Source organism: Salminus brasiliensis, chromosome 8 (assembly GCF_030463535.1).
Source record: "Salminus brasiliensis chromosome 8, fSalBra1.hap2, whole genome shotgun sequence".
NCBI classification, from domain to species: domain Eukaryota; kingdom Metazoa; phylum Chordata; class Actinopteri; order Characiformes; family Bryconidae; genus Salminus; species Salminus brasiliensis.
Genome location: NC_132885.1, coordinates 26,280,429 through 26,298,506, shown reverse-complemented (window position 1 = coordinate 26,298,506; position 18,078 = coordinate 26,280,429). Strand labels below are relative to the sequence as shown.

Genomic DNA, 18,078 nt, shown 5'->3' with positions numbered 1-18,078 from the left:
CATGTAGATTTTGGCCACAGCTCACCTTTAGTTTCTGCTTGAACATTTTTCTTGCTATCTGCATTTCCGTAACATTTATTTTATCTGGGATGCTGAAGTCACTCATGTTGTTGGAAGTGAAGTCAGCTGTAAAACAGCACACAGTCAGTTCAGCATGAATAACACATTAGTTATTGAGACTAAAAACATTTGATATGCTGTTTTAGGCAATGATAAATGATGAATACATCTGTTTGGGTAGCTAAATTATGATCATCCCTGTCATTGTCACTATGACCTATTTTAGCAGACAACATTAGTAATTAAACTGAGATGTCAAAGGTTGGGAAGTTCTATTTTTTTAATGAATGTCTTAGTGTTAACAATGTTTTTCAGTATATAGTATTACATGGTGTTCTCAGCTCTGAGATCTGAAAATGTTATGTTTATATATATGAAAATGTTACTACACCTGATAGCTCAATTAATTTAATTAGATCGTTGGCACTCCTTGTTACATCAACATATCATCAGGTTTTTTTCTGATAAAGATGAAAACATCAAACTAAAGCCTTTACAGTAAAAAAAAAGAGGTCACCAGTGCCAACAATTTGACATCAGGAACTCTCACCCCTGACATTTTTAACTGTGCTTGGAGCAGATGGCTCCTACTGTCACCTGTTATGTAGGTAATGGTTTACATCAGTGCAACACTTTACAGCCAAGTGTTTAATTCCATCCAATGAGATTTACTTCTCTAACATCGCTAACCACGGAAAACCCTGACCTTCTCACCTCACGCTACTAAGCAGTTTACTTCTGTTAACAATGGAGATTTTTTGGTAATAATCGTATTGGTAATAATAACTGGGTAAAATTGGACCTTTAAACACATTTACCAACAGTGAGTTGGCCAAATTACAGACTAAACATCCTAGTTATGCAAAGCTGTCAAATTGTGACCATTGTTTCTGGCTGTGCAAACGTGGCCAGTTACCGCTGCGACAACATGCTTTATCCTACCGAAGTACTTTAGTTTCTGGCTACTTATTTTGTTTGATAAGTACTTTGAATTTAATTGTACAAAACATAGCATTTACTCTTACACGTGTTAAAGATGAGACATGATGAACATATTTTAAGTTCAAACATCCTGAAACAGCAGGAAGGGTTCACATCCTTGACTCACATTCACATCCTTGATTCACATGTTGACTTACATTTACGAGTCAACACCGATATCACCAAGATTGTATTGTTCCTTTTTGCCATTCGTTTAAACCAAGAGTTCAAGATCTCTTCAATAAAAAGCTCTGGCCACAATCATCAGCAACATGGATTTTTTTTGGTATTTGGTCGATGGTGGTAGATTTAAGACAGAATACTATAGAGTTGGAGATGACAGGACATAATTTGTACCATAATTATGTATTTGTACCATAATAATTATATAATTTGTACCATAATAATTTCAGTCCCAAATAAAGATAGAGATCTTCAGAAAAGATCTCCACTGCAGTACAGATGTTGTACGCTGATGCCTCTGGGTGGCTAATGTTTTTATATGCCAGTCGGCTGTCCTCCACTGGCACGACTGCACCACCCCTGCCAGGCTACACTTACTTTCATTAATATTACATAGCTGGCACTTGTTGATTACAAAAAAACAACATTTCAGAGGCCTGTTAACAACCGACAAATGACAACAAGTAGTTTTGGTGCACAACGCTCACTCTCACATACACAAATGCGCATACGCAGCCAGCCTTGCAGGCTTGACTTCGGATGGAATGAGCGTGACAGTGTAGAGAGAGTGATGGAGATACAAGGGAGTGAATATGAATGGGAGGAATGTGTCGAGGAATGAAGAACGGAGGATAGATGGATGTGTTTGGAGCACAGGGGGCTGACGGAGCAGGGCTGCAGGCTGGAGGTTGACGCAGACTGGGAGACAGCCACGGTCACAGCCCCCAACCTCCAATCCGACTCACTATTCCCACCACCTGCTGAGTGGCGGAGCCTCAGTGAAACAATGCTCGCATTATCCACCGTCTCTCCCAGCCTCCTCACCACTCACTGAGTGACTAAAGGGCCATGTGCAGTGCACTCACGTCCCATAGCATCAGCCAATTAACACTCTCTCATACAGCACTCAGGCTCACTGACACACACAACTTTGGTTTAAGATATTGTGAGGATATGGGGGTCATACATGAGCCATATATATATATATATATATATATATATATATATATATATATATATATAATCTGCGCATTTGTTTGGAATCTGACTTCTTCTAGCTCCTAGTCATTGCTTAATTTAGATTTGTAGATTGATCACTGGAAGTATGTTCAGTTCCTTGATTACCTAGATCAGGAACATTCATGACAAGAGATATGGAAATTAGTAACCACACATTTTGCTGTGCAATGGTTGTATATATAAATATTGCAGCTCAAATAACATTTAAATGGCTCTAAAGGTTCTTTATAAATCATTCATTGAGTATAGAGTGTACAAATAATAGACTACCTCTAAGCCTAATAGACTAACAGACTACCTCTAGCCTAACTCCAAACCTATCGCTCACTTAACAAAGTCAGCATAAAATGAACTGGCTTTTCGATTATTAGTCAGGATTACTGTGCTGGCACTGATATTGTAGCTTATGCTTGTGGACACCCCATCTAATGAAAGCATTTAGTTATTTTTTACAGATGTGCAAATGCACACACAGCATGTCTAGTTACTGTAGAGAAATACTACCAATAAAATAGGACTCTCTGGAGCACATAAACATGAACCTATTGGCACAATAATGCCTATTGCCAGACATGGGCTAGAGGGGTATGACACCCTCCCGCATTGAGCTGTGGAGCAGTGCAACTGGGTTCTGTGGAATGATGATGGTGCTCCATCCAATACGTGTGAGATGAGTTGGGGAGTTGGGGATGAGATAGGGTGGTGGGATCCCAGTGTTTTACCAGTTTAGCAGCTGTGAGAGCAGCCCACATTATTTCTCTTTTCCATGTAGTTCCCATAGGGCCAAATAGCAGACCCGATGCAGAAAGTTTTTTTCGCTAATCCAATTCTAGTTCCTCAAAGTTCTGCTCACACCACAAAATATTGTCATCAGATCACTGATAATCAACCCTTAAATTCATAAGCTAATAATGAAGTCAAATTTCAAATCAACTTTAACCAACACAGATATTTTATGCAGTCAGAAAGCTTTTCAAAGAGAAGGAAACTTCAACATGAAATCTGAACCCGACTCAATTTCTTAGAATTGGTGTCTCAACCCCAACCAAACTCCAATGTGAATAGTCTGGTCCCATCAGGATCGGATAAATATTTCAAGCTCTAACCAGCACACGCACGCACGCACGCACACACACACACACACACACACACACACAAAACAGCTGAGTAGGAGCAGGGCTTTCCCTCTGTGCATCCACTCTGGACCGTTCTCCTCCTTACAGTACAAAATCTCCCACAAAATCTACTTAGCTTTCAGTAAAGATGTACCCTTCGCTTGTCCCTAATTCTGAGATATTGCTTTGGCTGATTAAGGAACACAAACATGATCCATTACCGCTCCCACCGCACCTTTCATGTGCTGGAGCAAACACATTAGGAACCAACAGCCATTTATCTGCAGATATTTCACCAGCTTCTGGGAGTCTCTGCTTAGGATCGAGTTCCATCGATTCTGTAATAACTTCATGTGACCTAAAGTAGGTCACAGGCAAATTTAGAGTTATAGGAGGACAAAGCTAAACCCTCCAGAAACAAAAAGGAGAGTAAAAAGACAAAAAAGGGGGAAAAAAGACAAACACTTTTGATTTACATTTCATGACCCTAAACATCATCATTTGGGTCATTTAAGTTTCACTACGCTTCCCAGTAGTGCAGTTTGTCAGGGTGAGTCTTTTGAAGTCAGCTAGAATTACTCATGACACAATAAACTACAACAATGCTTCCAGGACTACAAAAGACTACCAAAGGGCAAGTCAGTCAAGTGGAACACAGTCCAGTGTACCAGACAATGCTTTCGTATTAACTGTCTTACTGGTCAAAACAAGATGCAAGATGGCACAGCTAAGATATGGGCAGAGTGCATCTGAGGATTTGAAGCTACACATATGAAAAATGTGAGCGGATAGCGTAGTGGGTAACACTGTTGACACTGTTGCCCTCACAAGAAGCATTAAAGGTTGATCTGTCCCTGCTCTGCTCTTCTGTTGCTATCTAACAAGTTTCAGAGAATGTTAACCAAAATCCCATTCAGCCCAACTGTACATACAGTATAGCAGGTAATGTGTGTGCTGCATAGTTCCTAAGGTCTTAGGTTGTGGGTTCGATCCTTACTCTGGTTGGTAAGAAGCTTGCCATGTTGTCTTTGTTGGTAGGTGGTAGGTGAATTGCCTATGCTAAATTGCCCCATAGGTGTGAGTGAATAGGTGTATACTCTTTAATGGACTGGAGCTGTGTTCTGGGGCATTTCTGCCTTGTGCCAGATACGGATACGAAACAGAATGGATCATTTTCAGAATCCTGTATAGCTTATTCATTTGTAACACTTTTGGTTATGAGTTATTGCACATCAGTAACAATACAACCTTATATTAGGGGCTGAGCACCAGAGGGACAATGGCCTATTGTTTTGGTGGGTTTATTATTATTTATTTTTAAAGAAATTCCTTCGTTTTTAAGGCATTTCCAACACTTGAAAACTCATGAAATTCGACACAGGCCTCAAACTCAATAAAACTCAGTAAAAATTCAAGCACGGGCATGGGCGTGGTTCAGGAGCTCCATAGCACCCCAAATGCAGACAATGGCTGGGATGAAGCTGGTTGAAAATGCAATAAATTTGTCATGGTCATTGATCTCATCGTAGCAGCCAAAGATCACTTGGTTTTATCGGACTCCTCCCTCCAACAGGAAGCTGACCATTTTGTGTTTTGGGGGACTTACCATGTTTGAAAACTCATTACAGGTCTACTGGACAAGATATATCCGTATTTACTTACATATTTACTTACATATTACGTATTTTTGAACTGACATTGCAATTCAGTATATATCTCTATATCTCATTGTCTCTATAGCACCACCTAGGCCTTCAATGCATACTTGACACCTCTGAAATGCTGGAAACCTAAATAGGTCTCACTATAGTTTTCTTTTTTTTTCTTTTTTTTTTTTTTACATTTTGCTTGTTCTTTCCTTGCCTGTAAAACCTCTAGAAGTTTCATTAAACTTATCAAAAAAGATGAAAATTGTTTAATCATAATACAAAAATAATGCATGTTGCAACTAATGCTAAGTATGAAATAGCATACTTAGCATTCATACATCGTCTAGATCATTTTAACATGTTGTTTTTGTTCCCAGTCTACCTATTTTTAATAAGCATCAAGGGTGGTCAGAGGGGCTTCGTTCTAGGACAGCCAGATTCCTGCACAGTATGCCGACTTTCCTGCTCCAACACACCTGATTCAACCAGTCGATGACAGATTTAATTGATATGGTGGAGCTAAACTGGACTCCAGCCCTCCATTCTCCTCCCCTCAGCTACAACACAGCCCACATTTGAAACTCAAAGTGACTCTAACAAATTCAGCAGCACCTCAAAATGAATAATTTATATATTTTGACAAAAAAAATTAGTTGTGTGCTATTTCTTTGGTTGAATCGGTAGTGTTGCTTTCCCTCATGCCCGCGGGAGTGAAATTCGATTTGGCCCACCCGCAAATTTGTTGTGCCTATCCGAAACAGCAGTCCTGGCACTAGTACTGGGATGAATTTGCCAATTTTTCCAACATTTAGTAAAGCTAGCTCAAGCATGTAAAAGTATCACGTCTGTGGGCGGAACATGGACAAGTCAGCTTTTTGTCCAATTGTGGTCTCCTATGGCTAAATACACCTACCACAGTAAGATGCTCTGGATAAGTAAATGTGTCTCCTCATGCCTGTGGTTCTGGGATTAACCTCGTCCATGGGTCTTCAGTCTGAAAGCAACAGCAGGACAATAATGTCAACATATTCCGAACTGTCCAAATACACTGGGTCTTATTCACCAAGCGTTCTTAAGAAGAAATTTCTTCTTAAACCCCACATACGCAGGATTCACAAAGATTCCAGCATTCTTCAATGTTTTCTTATTTAGGATTTCTTAAATTTATGAGCACAATGGGGTCCATCATTATAGGAGCAAACAATTTTGAATTTAAAAACATGTATGTAGACGTCTTGTAAGGCCTTTTCTCAGGAACAAATCTAAGAAAATACCGGTGAAAGGAAAAAGGAAGATATTGGTGTATGAGGCCCATTGTTGATTTCCGCTCTCTATATCGAGTCCAAAGTAAGGATATTTTGTTGTGCTGGCTGGCCTGTAATGGCAGGCTGAAATAGCTCCAGCTCCTTCACCCAGCCCAGCCCAGCCAGGCAGCCTCCTCTTCCTCAGACACAATGCTGGCACTCTGACAACAGCCTCTTTGGCAGGACGAATCCTTCACTTACACTGTACTGTATGACTCTACGTAGGCCATATACACAAGCACACAAGCATACTGATCATAGCTCTTGGATATACCCTTGTCAGCAGATTATGCAACTCTTTCCCTTAACTTTCCACAGTAAGAGCACAGTGGCAGTACACCTACAGTATATTTCATTCAAACAGTCTTATAATTAAATAACTTTAGAAGAGAAGGTCAATATAATCAGTTAGCCATCAATATTTACCTCTGCCACTGTTCCCCCCCCATCTTATCCTCATTGTGGTTGGTTCTAATTACTGTATTGATGTTTTTTGAGACCTCCCTAACTACGATTGTTCCATATGTGACATGGTAGCCTGAGTCACTTCACAGGCTTCAAGTGAGGCATAGTGAGAATGACATACATCGATCCACAACATTAAATAACCTTAAATACAGTTAGGACGCTCCATGTAAACCTTTGCCCTTTTTCTTTTAAATATATTTAAACATTTGGACAATATTTAGAGATTAAGGTAATATAACTAAAGTAAATTTTAAATATATATAAAATTTGTAAAGAAATGCATTTGTAAAATGTAATTAACTATTACTGTTACAACATATGCACTAATTGCTGGAATTTCTCCCTGGGCTGAAATAACTTCTTAATTACATGTGTCCTATAATGAAATACCAGTCTCTGACATCAACTGGGCGAAAGGTTTTCCCACTCCTCCATGCAGAACTCTTTCAGGTGTGTGAAGTTTCAGGCTTAGTTTTTGGACAGATGGTTTTACATTTTCCTCAAATGCCCTCTGATACAATAAAGAATTCCTAGTGGATTCTATGTAGAAGAGCTCCCCAGGCCCTACTGCAGCAAAGCAGCCCTAAACCATGACATTTCCACGCCAATGCTTCACAGTTGACATGGGTTCCAATGCTCAAATGCTGTGCCTGGTTTATGCCAAACCTATTACTGTGTCTTCTTCTGATAGTAGACAGTGTAGCAAGAGCTACCTATAGATCCCACAATTACATTTTAGGATTGTTGGAGACTTCTTTATACATTTTGTTGTCTGATGTTGGACTGAACTTAGGACAGCCTGACCTGGCCACGTTGGCAGTTGTTGTAGTTATTTTGCGGACAGTGGAACGGCTAATTTGTGTTCGGAGATCATTTTAAACCCCTTCCCAGACTCACCTGCATCTACAACCTTCTTACTGAAGGCCTCAGAAAGCTATTTGGATCTCACCATGGTAATAACTCTCAATCAAGAGCAAACTCCACTAAATGTATAAGGTATAAATAAGACAGGCTCCTCCAAAATCTAATCTAATCAATTTCTAATAACCTGCAGCAAATGTGGTGCACCTGATTCTAATTTTAGGCATGTCCTAATGTTTTCCTCACAGGAAACTAGTATTTTTACAGATGCAAAGACATTTTGTAAGTTTTATGTATTTCCTCCATCTCTCAGTACTGTTCAAGTAAAGATCAAATGTGTATATGTTTAAATCAATTTAAAAAGACAAAGGTTTTAATGGGGTGTCCTAACTTTATCTGTGTAGGCTACCCTAATACCACCAAGACAGCTTTGACCCATGAAGGCATGGACACCACAAGACCTCTGGAGACATCCTGTGATATCTGGCACCAAAATGTTTGCAGCAAATCCTTTAAGACAGTTAAGTTGTGCAGTGGAGACTCCATGGATCGCATTAGTAAGCCTTGGGGCGCCCATGACCCTGTAACTAGTTCACCGGTTGTCCCTACCTCAAGCACTTTTGGTATGTTCTGATCACTGCATACTGGGAACGCCTCAGAAGACCGGTCTGCTCAGGCCCAGTCATTACAATTTGGCCCTGGTCTCTCGTCATTTGAAACAATGCTTACTGGAGATTTTCGTGACACTCCAGGCAGATTTCTTACCATAAAGGACCATTTGCAGATTTGCTTTGCTGGCAGCTGCCCAGGCTATTGTGAGGGCAGCCCATAACGCGAGGCTGCTTCAGGCCTCCATCCGCAGCCTGCTTAGTGTGCAATCAGCCAGATGAGGCATTTAAGTCGGGCAGGCGCGAGGGCAGCCCCTGAAACCCACACCGCTGCGCTATCTCCCCCAGGCAGTTTGTGTGGTGCCTCTGTAAAAATACTGACTTTGGCAGACGGCCAAATGGCCGGGGCTGAAGCAACCTCTGTGGCGGCCGCGGGTCGTACCCGGCTTGGGGCGGGGCATTTAAACAGCGCAAACATGCCACAGGCAGGTGGGAACGCATGAGCAGAGCAGAGAAGGGTTCTTCGATCTGATTGGCTGGAACTTGTCCATGTGGCACCATTCTTGAGCCTTGCTGCACAGATAAACAACAACTTATGCGGGGGGTGAATGGTCTTGTAGCTCATTTACAGTAAAGGTAAGTGTGTAATAATTGAGCTTGCAGTAGAGCAGCCTGTCCACACACTACCAGGGAGAAGAGCTGACTGAAACTGACTAAGTTGTAACACTGAATTATGAATATTTTGCATATCATCTGAATATGTACTAAATCAAAAGAAGCAAAAGTGAGAGAGAGAGGAAGGGACAGCGAGAGATGACACATTGTCCTTGCCATGGCTTCACAGAGGAGGCCAGTCACACTGCTGCCCACTCAGCAGCCAGCGATTCAGTCAAGAGTCACAAAATGAGTCATACTCATACACGGCGACAGAATCAATGATGAGCGTAAGCATGTTTGCTAATTTATGAAAGAGAATCCACAACGACACATTTCCATGTGCTCAGGCAAATTCGGAGAAAAAGTGACAGAAAAAAGCTTCAGTTCATCCTTTGCAAGCCTGCACGACGTTTTGGAAATGCGTGGTCCTTAAAATACAGCAAGACAGACTTATTAAGAGATATTAGGCATCAGAGTCGCTATTACTGCACGTCTAATCACCTAGTCAGCGACATGTCTTAGCCGGACCCAGTCACATTAAAGACACTTAAGTGTTTTTTTTTTTGTTTTTTTTCTTTCTTTTTTCAGGAGGGGGGAGGTGAGGTGGTGTGGTGGTTATTGGAGCCATTGAAGGGGAAAATAAAGGGGACATATTGACTTAAAACATTGTTAATAGTCAATGCATCATTAAGGGATCCTTCTTCATAACTCTCGCAGTGGGAGGGCTGAAAAATGATCAAGAATAATGTGCCGTGCTTTGTAGCCACCGCAGTCATTTTCTGCATACAAATCCTCAATGAAGGGGAATGCGGAGAGATGAGAGGAAGAGGGAGAAAAAGGAGGAGGGGAGGGTGTTGGGGCAGTGAAAGAGAAAGAGAGAAAGAAAGAGAGAGAGTGTCAGAGAAAGAGAGAGTGAGGGAGAGTGAGAGGGAAAAGGGGGGAAAAAACTTCAGAAAGTCGGCCATTCATGTGAACATAGTTCAGAGAATTTGCAGGCTGAGTGAAAAAGATATTTTATGCAGGCACATAGCTGTATTCAGTGGGGGTAGACTGAAGCGGCTACATGAAGACTACAAAGCCGGACTCCCATGGCTCATGAATAAGTTGAGGAAATGATCAGAAAAAAAAGCAGAGCGATGTTTAGACAGATGGGCCACTTAAAACGCCCAGGACAGAGCACAAAAAAAACAGCAAAAAAAAAGGCAAAAAAAGAAGTGCTTTTAATGAAACTTCAGATTCGCCAAATAATTGATCTTTATTCACGCTCTCTATCCCCCAAGAAAGGTGAGAGCAAATCTGATGTGTTACAAGTGCCTATCGAAGAGACATTAAAAGACACTGCTGCTTCCAGTCTCTCAGATTGAATTAAACTGACATCATGAGAACTGTTTGGGGAGGGGTTGAGGGAGGTGGGAGACAGAGCTAGGCAGGGAATCAAATGGAGGACTTAAAAATAAATAAATAAATATATAAATAAATAAAGGAGAACAGAGTGCCAAAAAAATAAATAGCGGGGGATTTTTTTTTTCAAAAAAGGACGCTAGCAAATCTTTGAGTGATGCATGTTTCTTGGTATTTTCAGAAATATCATTTGATGAGATTCTGGCAAACATTTTTTCTTCCTCTGGGCCTTTAATGCAATATCAAATGTAGCCTTGCTGGGGACAAGATGATATTATGAATTAAGGAAACGAATTATTGATGAGCCTCTGTTTCAAGTCTAATGATATATGGTTTAATATATATATATATATATATATATATATATATATATATATATATATATATATATAACTGTTCAATTATATATTTATTTATATATATATATATATATATATATATATATATATATATATATAACTGTTCAATTACGAGGTGACTTTACAGGATAGGGACCTACAGGGTTCAAATGATGCAGAAAACGACAAAATGAAGATACAGGTTTTTCAGCAGGCTAGAGGTACTCATAAACAGAAAAAGGCCTATATCTTAATAATGTATTAGGTAAGACGAGTGCACAAGACTGTAGTTTAAAACATGAAATCAAAAAGTCAACATTTCAAGGTCCCTTCATCCCCCAGGTCACACAAGTCTCTACGAACCACCATATTTTAAATGCATGATGATGGTTTCTTCACCAAACCACATTTGTTGCGTACAGTGAATTACAGAGTCTCTCTGTTGTAATCATAATCCATTTCCACAGCCATCGTTCACTGTAGCAGGCCTCTCTCCATGGGACCAACAAAAAGCAGAAAGGGAAACCAGCCTACTGCAGAAGTGCTCTTCACACTGCCAACCATCGCTTGAGCCCTCACACCAAAACTCTACGCCAATCCTACGCTTGGAATCGACCTGCTCGGAGCTGACATGGGCAAGGCATTAGAAGAGTGAATGCTAAGCAGCATCTCGCTATAGAATGAATTGGATTTTTGGAAGAGCGGTGGCTGAAACAGCTTGATGCGCAGTTTCTCCAGCACTCGCTATTAACCCCTTTAACATCCATCCACGGGCCCCACTCCAGTCTGCCATTACGCTCCTACTTAACCAGCAGCCGTTCTGCTTGGCTAGCAGAGAGAGAAGCGGAGCGGCTCCTCGGAAAATGGGTTTTTCTACGAATCAAATTAATCAGATCTTGTGTTCTTCACCACAGAGGAATGAAAACAAAATTTGGTAGACAGACTTCAAGTTCTAATCAAATTCGCCAGCAGCTGCAGCCCACTAGAGCAGGCCCTGAGGTGCGGGGCGAAAGGAGAAAATGCTAAAAACATGCTAACAGCTCATAATAGCAATGAGCCTGCAAACATGCCAGATAATCTTAGACATATAAGGCTAAAATGAGTCTGTTATGGTAGTTTGCGGCAAACCAACATGAACACTATATATATATTTTTTATTTATTTTTTTTTTTTATTTTTTTTTTTTATTTATTTATTTTTTTTAATACCTGCAATGTTTAAGACATGTATAATAATTCTATTTTCCTGCTTGTTGTCCATGTTGCCTTATTAAACCTATATTAATCATATACGCATGTGTGACTGTGTCTGGCCGAAGTGAGAGGTTTCACAGCAGCTCTTACAACTGACCAGCCCATAATGTCATTTTTTCGCCCTCTCTCTCTGGCTCTCTATCCAAGAGCTAAGCCACAAAAGCAACACCTACAGTACACTGAGCTTAAAAGAGGGAGGAGGGCTTGACTGCACATAAGATTTCACTCAATGGCAGAGAAGCTCACTTTGAGGTAAACATGACCCTTCCTGACCTTTGGGAGATTGTGCGATTGTGCTGCTCTCGCCATTAACGTAAACATCTGTGTTCCAGGCGGGGGACAGCTGTCAACATCCGCAGTTCTCAGCTCCATAGTCCGGCATTGATTTCCATTTAAGCCCAATACAGCAGCCACACACCTCTGGCCCCACTACAGGCAATATTTATCCAGTGGCCAATAGGGGACATCCTATTGTGGGGGGCTGCGGAGGGACAAAGACTGGCTCAATGGCCAAGATTCGCCCTGCACGTTGACACCAGGACTCTGCCAAAGCCTATTCATCGCAGCCCCTCAGGGGAGCCAAGCAGCTCTGTCCTACTCCTGTTTTTCCTCCCTCTCTCCCTCTCTATCTTCAACCCTCTCCATCTCTCTGACAACAGCTTCAATAGGTAGAGAGCTACTCTCAAAAAACATCATCTCACATCAGTTTTATACCTTATATTTCAAATCCATAATGGCTGGTGCTGAAGGCATGATTGGCAGGCTTAACTTTGAAGGCGTACAGTAAAAGCAAGAACTCCACAGCCTTTGTAGCAAGTTTGCGTTTCATCCTCACTGTGTATCTGCTAGTCAGATTTCATTTTTATCAATGAAAGGATTTCCTGTACTACTCTTAAACTGCTGCACTTTAAGAGGCATAGTGAACTGCTCTGGAAATAATTCACATCTTAATCCTCTACGTGCTCTAGGTTTGTTTAAGTGATGCCACAGAAGAGCCATTGTCCGCTCTGTAGTTATGTACAGTTAAGTATGTGAGCAGAGCTGGAGTGGCCCTGCTCATTGGTCACTGAATTGGTCATCCCTGTGGCCACCTCAGTATATGCTTAGATGGTAACATTTCAGTTAAGGGCAGCATTTTTAAGGCTGCTAAATACCTACATAAGCCTTTCATGACAACTGACATAAACCTCCATAAAAATTTATAAAGACTTCCTCTAACAAGCCTCAGTTATTTTAAGACCTGCTTATTTTATGGCAACTGACACTTGTTGAAATAGGTCTTTATGTAGGTTTATGTCAGGTGTCATTAGTGGTTATGAAGGTGTATGGTAGCCTATGAATTGTGCCTTTCAGAACACGTTGTAGGCCTTAATCCACGATATAAAAAATGCTGCCAGGAAAAGGTTTAGCCAATCCAACACATTTCCTTTTGTATTGAAAGTATCCATGTTTAAAAAACCTCTGCTTTTAAGAACAGATGGAAATATAAAACTCTAAGGTACCAAATGCTAGTATTAAAAAATGTAGCACTACCGGTCGTCCTTAGAGATGCTTCACGCAGATCTTCAAACCAAACAATGCTATGGATTCTGGATATTCCACATATGTGTATGCATGCATTATGGTATTCAGTGCATTGAAAATTCAAAGTATTTGAACAGGCCACCCTAATAAAACGTTCTGATATAAGCTTAAAATGCCCTTTATATAGTGTACACGTCCTGTCCACAAAGCCTAATTCTTACTAAATGCTTTAAAGAACCTTAAGGAAACACGGTTCTTCTACTATGGCATCACTCTAAAGAACCATTTTTGCAACCCTTGTTTTTTTAGAAGTATACCTGTGGCCTGCAGGCCGTTCTGCAGTGTGATGAATGCACTGGCTCTCCAGGTGGGCAATGGGAACTCACTGAACTTTGCCAAGGAATTCCAGGGTCAAAGGTCAACCTGCAGGGGCGAGGTAAAGTGACGTGTGTCGGAGCTCAGCGCTAAAGATTGATGCACTCCTCCACCATCCTGAAATGAATTTTCCAGTCCAGAAACGGCAGGGAGTGTGGGGTCCACAGGAAAGCTGGCTGAAATGTAATCAATAGCAAAACAAAGATGCTAGAATTGGCTGGGTTTTTGGCTAGCAACCACCCGGACTCCGAAATGAGCTTTGAAGGGAGCCATGGCGACGGCAACAGTGGGGTGGAGAGCCGTCTTATCTGGGCCTGGCCAATGACTGCCAGGCTTCTGTCCCACCCCCAGCACGCGAGAAGCTTAATTGAGAGGCCTCCCAAAGACAGGCAGCGCTCACATCTGCACACTGGGCTAATCAATCCAGCCAGCCGGAGACACACAGCTCCACAGAGTATAGCACAGTAAAAATACACAATCCCCCAACACACAGCACACACAATACATCACAGCACAAAGTCAAGGGCAGATAATAATACAAATTAGGCAGCACTCGTAATGAAATACTCAAGGACAATAATGCTATTGGATGTAGACCTATTTTGATTTGATGTGTGTATGTAACCATTTCCTAAGATCTCCTCGAGAAAGTCTAGCGTCCAGCATCTGGATGATCTAATCAGTCCTTCATTACGGTGAATCGGACGATCTGCTGATGGACCTGAACAAAACAGTGGCTGGAGTCAGCAACCAAACTTGTGTTCTTCCAAGCCACATATCAATAACTTTACAAAAAACACACAATTTGACCACTTTTATTTTATTTATTGTGTTTTTAAATGTTATAATAATGTGTTTCTTACCCCCAAAACCACATGTATTAGACGACTTGCATGACTTTCTGGTCTTTGGCTTAGGTTCAACATAGTACTGATTAAAGGTTCGAAGTAAAAAAAAAGGTTGGCTCTGAATGGTCCAATGGAGTAAGGTGCTGCCACTGTGATCTGAGAATCACTGGTTCGAATCCTGAGTCACGCCATGCCTACTTGCCATCAGCAGCCGGAGTCCGTGAGAGCACAATTGGCCTTAATCCCTCAGGGGTGGGTTGATGGCACTATCTCCACATGTCACTCCTATTATGATGTTGGTCAGCACAGGCATATATTAGCTATTGTATCAGAGCTGGGGAGGCTTCCTAGCGATGCTGCATCAGCATCAGTACAAAAAGAGGCGATGGCTGGCTTTACATGTGTCGGAGGAGACAAGTGCTAGTCTTCACCCTCCTAGTGATAGGGGGAGTTCACATGAATTGGGTAACTGGCCTTTTAAATTGGGGAGAAAAAGTGCTAATGGTAAAAAGAAATGATTCAATAACACGATTCTATACAGAGCAGATCCAGTGTCTTTACTGGTACCCTGGTAATGCACTGTATCTTCTGCTTGTTTTGCTGCTCTGAGCAGGCACAGTGGAACAGCCAGCACAGGACGGCGCGCATAACACATATAGTAACAGCTAGCTGGCTGAATCAAAGTTGTGCACTGCAGAGCTTTGGCTAAAAGCAGGAGGCCCATGGTGATTGTAATGCATGGTCAAAGCCAAGAGTCATTGATTTAACCACTTAGCAAAGAACGAGACAGCCACAGTCTGATTCAAAAATCAATGGGACACCCCTAACATCTAATATGGAGAGTAAGGCTGATTTGTATTTGTAACAACACATGGTTGAATAAACACGCAAACAAACAAAAGAACGCGAGTACAAAGACAGGTAAAAAGACTTAACGAAAGAGAAAGTTTAGCAAGATTGGGCAGTTTGTGATAATAACTTAAATTTCACGCAGGATATCTCCTCCTTTTGGAACATTCACAACTGCATACACCCAAACCGACATGTCTAAAAAGACCGTTGGCTAAGAAATCAAGCACATTATGGAGGTGCTTTGTACTCAGACGGACGTCTTGGGGTTCTATCAGATTAGCCATATTTCTCCTAATGGCTGTTCTCCTCCATGCTGCAAAGATGCGGCTGATTGCTCCACTAAACCAATAACAGTCATGTATACAGTGGCATCTGTGGGCTGTTACGATATGGACATACATAGACCTCCTGGTAGGCACTTCAAAGATGTGCCACTTAAGTCTATTAACATGCTGAACAAACAAACAAAAAAAATCATACACCACAAGAAGCCACCCCCCCCCTTCCCCTGCCACCATCCAAACACCCAAACCCTCCCCCCCCAAACGGTCTCTGCACCATTGCATCTGAGCCTCAGATCAAAAGACCCAACCAAACCATACTGGAAGCATGCACAGAAATGGGCACCGTATAATGCACCAGTGTTTTGAAGGGGCTGTGCTAGAATGTAGGCTGTGTGTGATGTCTGCTTTAAATCATTTAGTGGAGGATTACTCCCTCAGTGATGCTGCGTGTCATTATCGGTGGCAGACAATGCTCACAATCGGAGAGATTAATGTGGAATTTACACGTGCGAGCCTTGAAAAGAAGAGAGCAACAACTGCTCGGGGATTTATTTGTGCCTGATATTACTGACTGGTAAAAAAAAAGAGAGAGAGACAGTGAGAAAGAGAAGCAAGGGGGGGGGGGTGAGTCAGATGAGAAGAATAGGAGAGCTGATTGTTATCAAAGTGGTGGGATGAGGAGGAGAAATTAAAATGTTTCATATCGAGCAATCCAAAATGAATGGGCCGGGGTTAGCCGAGAGAAGGGGAAAATCAATTGTGAGATGGCAGCGGTGAAAGGGAGGGCGGCATGAATAGAGGTTTGCCAGTGGGGTGCAGCAGCTGCCAAATAACCTACAGCAAAAGCATTACAATAATACTGATGAAGTGTGCACAGGCTTTTAGAGGCATCGCAGGGAAACCCGGGAACAGTAGCTCAACAATGCCGCTAATTCAGAGACCTCTCCAGCACCCTGAAAGAGCTCGACTCGATCAAATGGCAAATGACCAGCCTTATCAGCCAGCAGAGAGAAGGGGAGACAGAGAGAGAGAAAGAAGAAGAAAAGGGAGAGAGGAAGAGCGAGAGAGAGAGAGAGAGGGAGAGAGACACTAGTATACTGCATATCCTAACTCTAACATCTATAAGTACCCTCATTATGTATGGTTGTCTATTTAGTGCAATACTTACAATCATTACCATTATAAAATTGCTTTTAATTATATAATGTGTGTATCGTTAAATGTTGTCCAGTAAAAACCATGTATCTCCAAAATGGGGACTTTACAGGAGAAGGTAAACGTTCTTAACTTGCATTTTTAAGTCAATGTAATGTATAAAAGTTTATTTCACATAATTTAGAGCATTTATATTGGTTTATTGGTAAAGAGCAGCTACAGGGCTAAAGATAAAAAGAGTGATATACAGTAGAAATACAATACATATAATACTGTCTCTGTCATGCAAAATCCTTGCATCCAATTTTTTCTCATAGTCACTTTGATGATGCAATATATATATATATATATATATATATATATATATATATATATATATATATATATATACACACACACACACACAAACGCTGTGTACACAGTGGGGTGGGATATATTAGGCAGCAAGTGAACAGTCAGATCCTGAAGGTTGTGTTGAAATCAAAAAAAAAAAAAGGGCAAGCCTAAGGATCTCAGACACTTTGACAAGGGACAAATTCTGACGGTTAGACAACAAGGCAGAGCATCTATAAAACATCAGATATGTCTTGTGGTATTTTTCTGGTATGCAGTAGTCAGTATCTACCAAAAGTGCTCTGACAACAATGTCATCATGGGCACCTCAGGCTCATTGATGCAATCCATGGAGGCCCTACCTCACAATTTAGACTTAAAGGATCTGCTGCTAACGTCTTGGTGCTAGGACACCTCCAGAAGGCCTTGTGGAGTTCATGCCATAAATGGTCAAATCTCTTATGGCAGCACATCTGTCGCAGTGGACCTACTCAAGAACTAATGTTATGTTAATAACTGTTAAGGTATATATATATATATATATATATATATATATATATATATATATATATATATATATATATATTTAATGCTGAAAATGAAAATCACAGCCTGGTTTGGGAACAGCACCAAGCAGGACAGACGGGCTGTCCAGAGGGTGGTGGGTTCAGCTGAGTGCATCATTCGGACCGAGCTCTCTGACCTGCAGACCAATGCCAGGAAGATCGTAAAGGACCCATCCAAGCAATGGACTGTTGTGGTCAGGGATGCAAACACAGAGAAGATAAGTAGGAGTTACTACCCCCAAC

General features: G+C 41.3%; 1 long non-coding RNA gene across 1 annotated transcript in view; it reads right to left on the bottom strand.

Annotated features, from left to right (window-relative positions):
- LOC140561234 (uncharacterized) overlaps positions 1-18,078 on the bottom strand; it is a 144,187-nt gene that overhangs the window by 17,946 nt on the left and 108,163 nt on the right. Inside the window, exon 2 of the long non-coding RNA XR_011980042.1 lies at positions 5,922-6,002. This is a non-coding gene — a long non-coding RNA (uncharacterized lncRNA). The remainder of the gene's footprint in view (positions 1-5,921; positions 6,003-18,078) is intronic.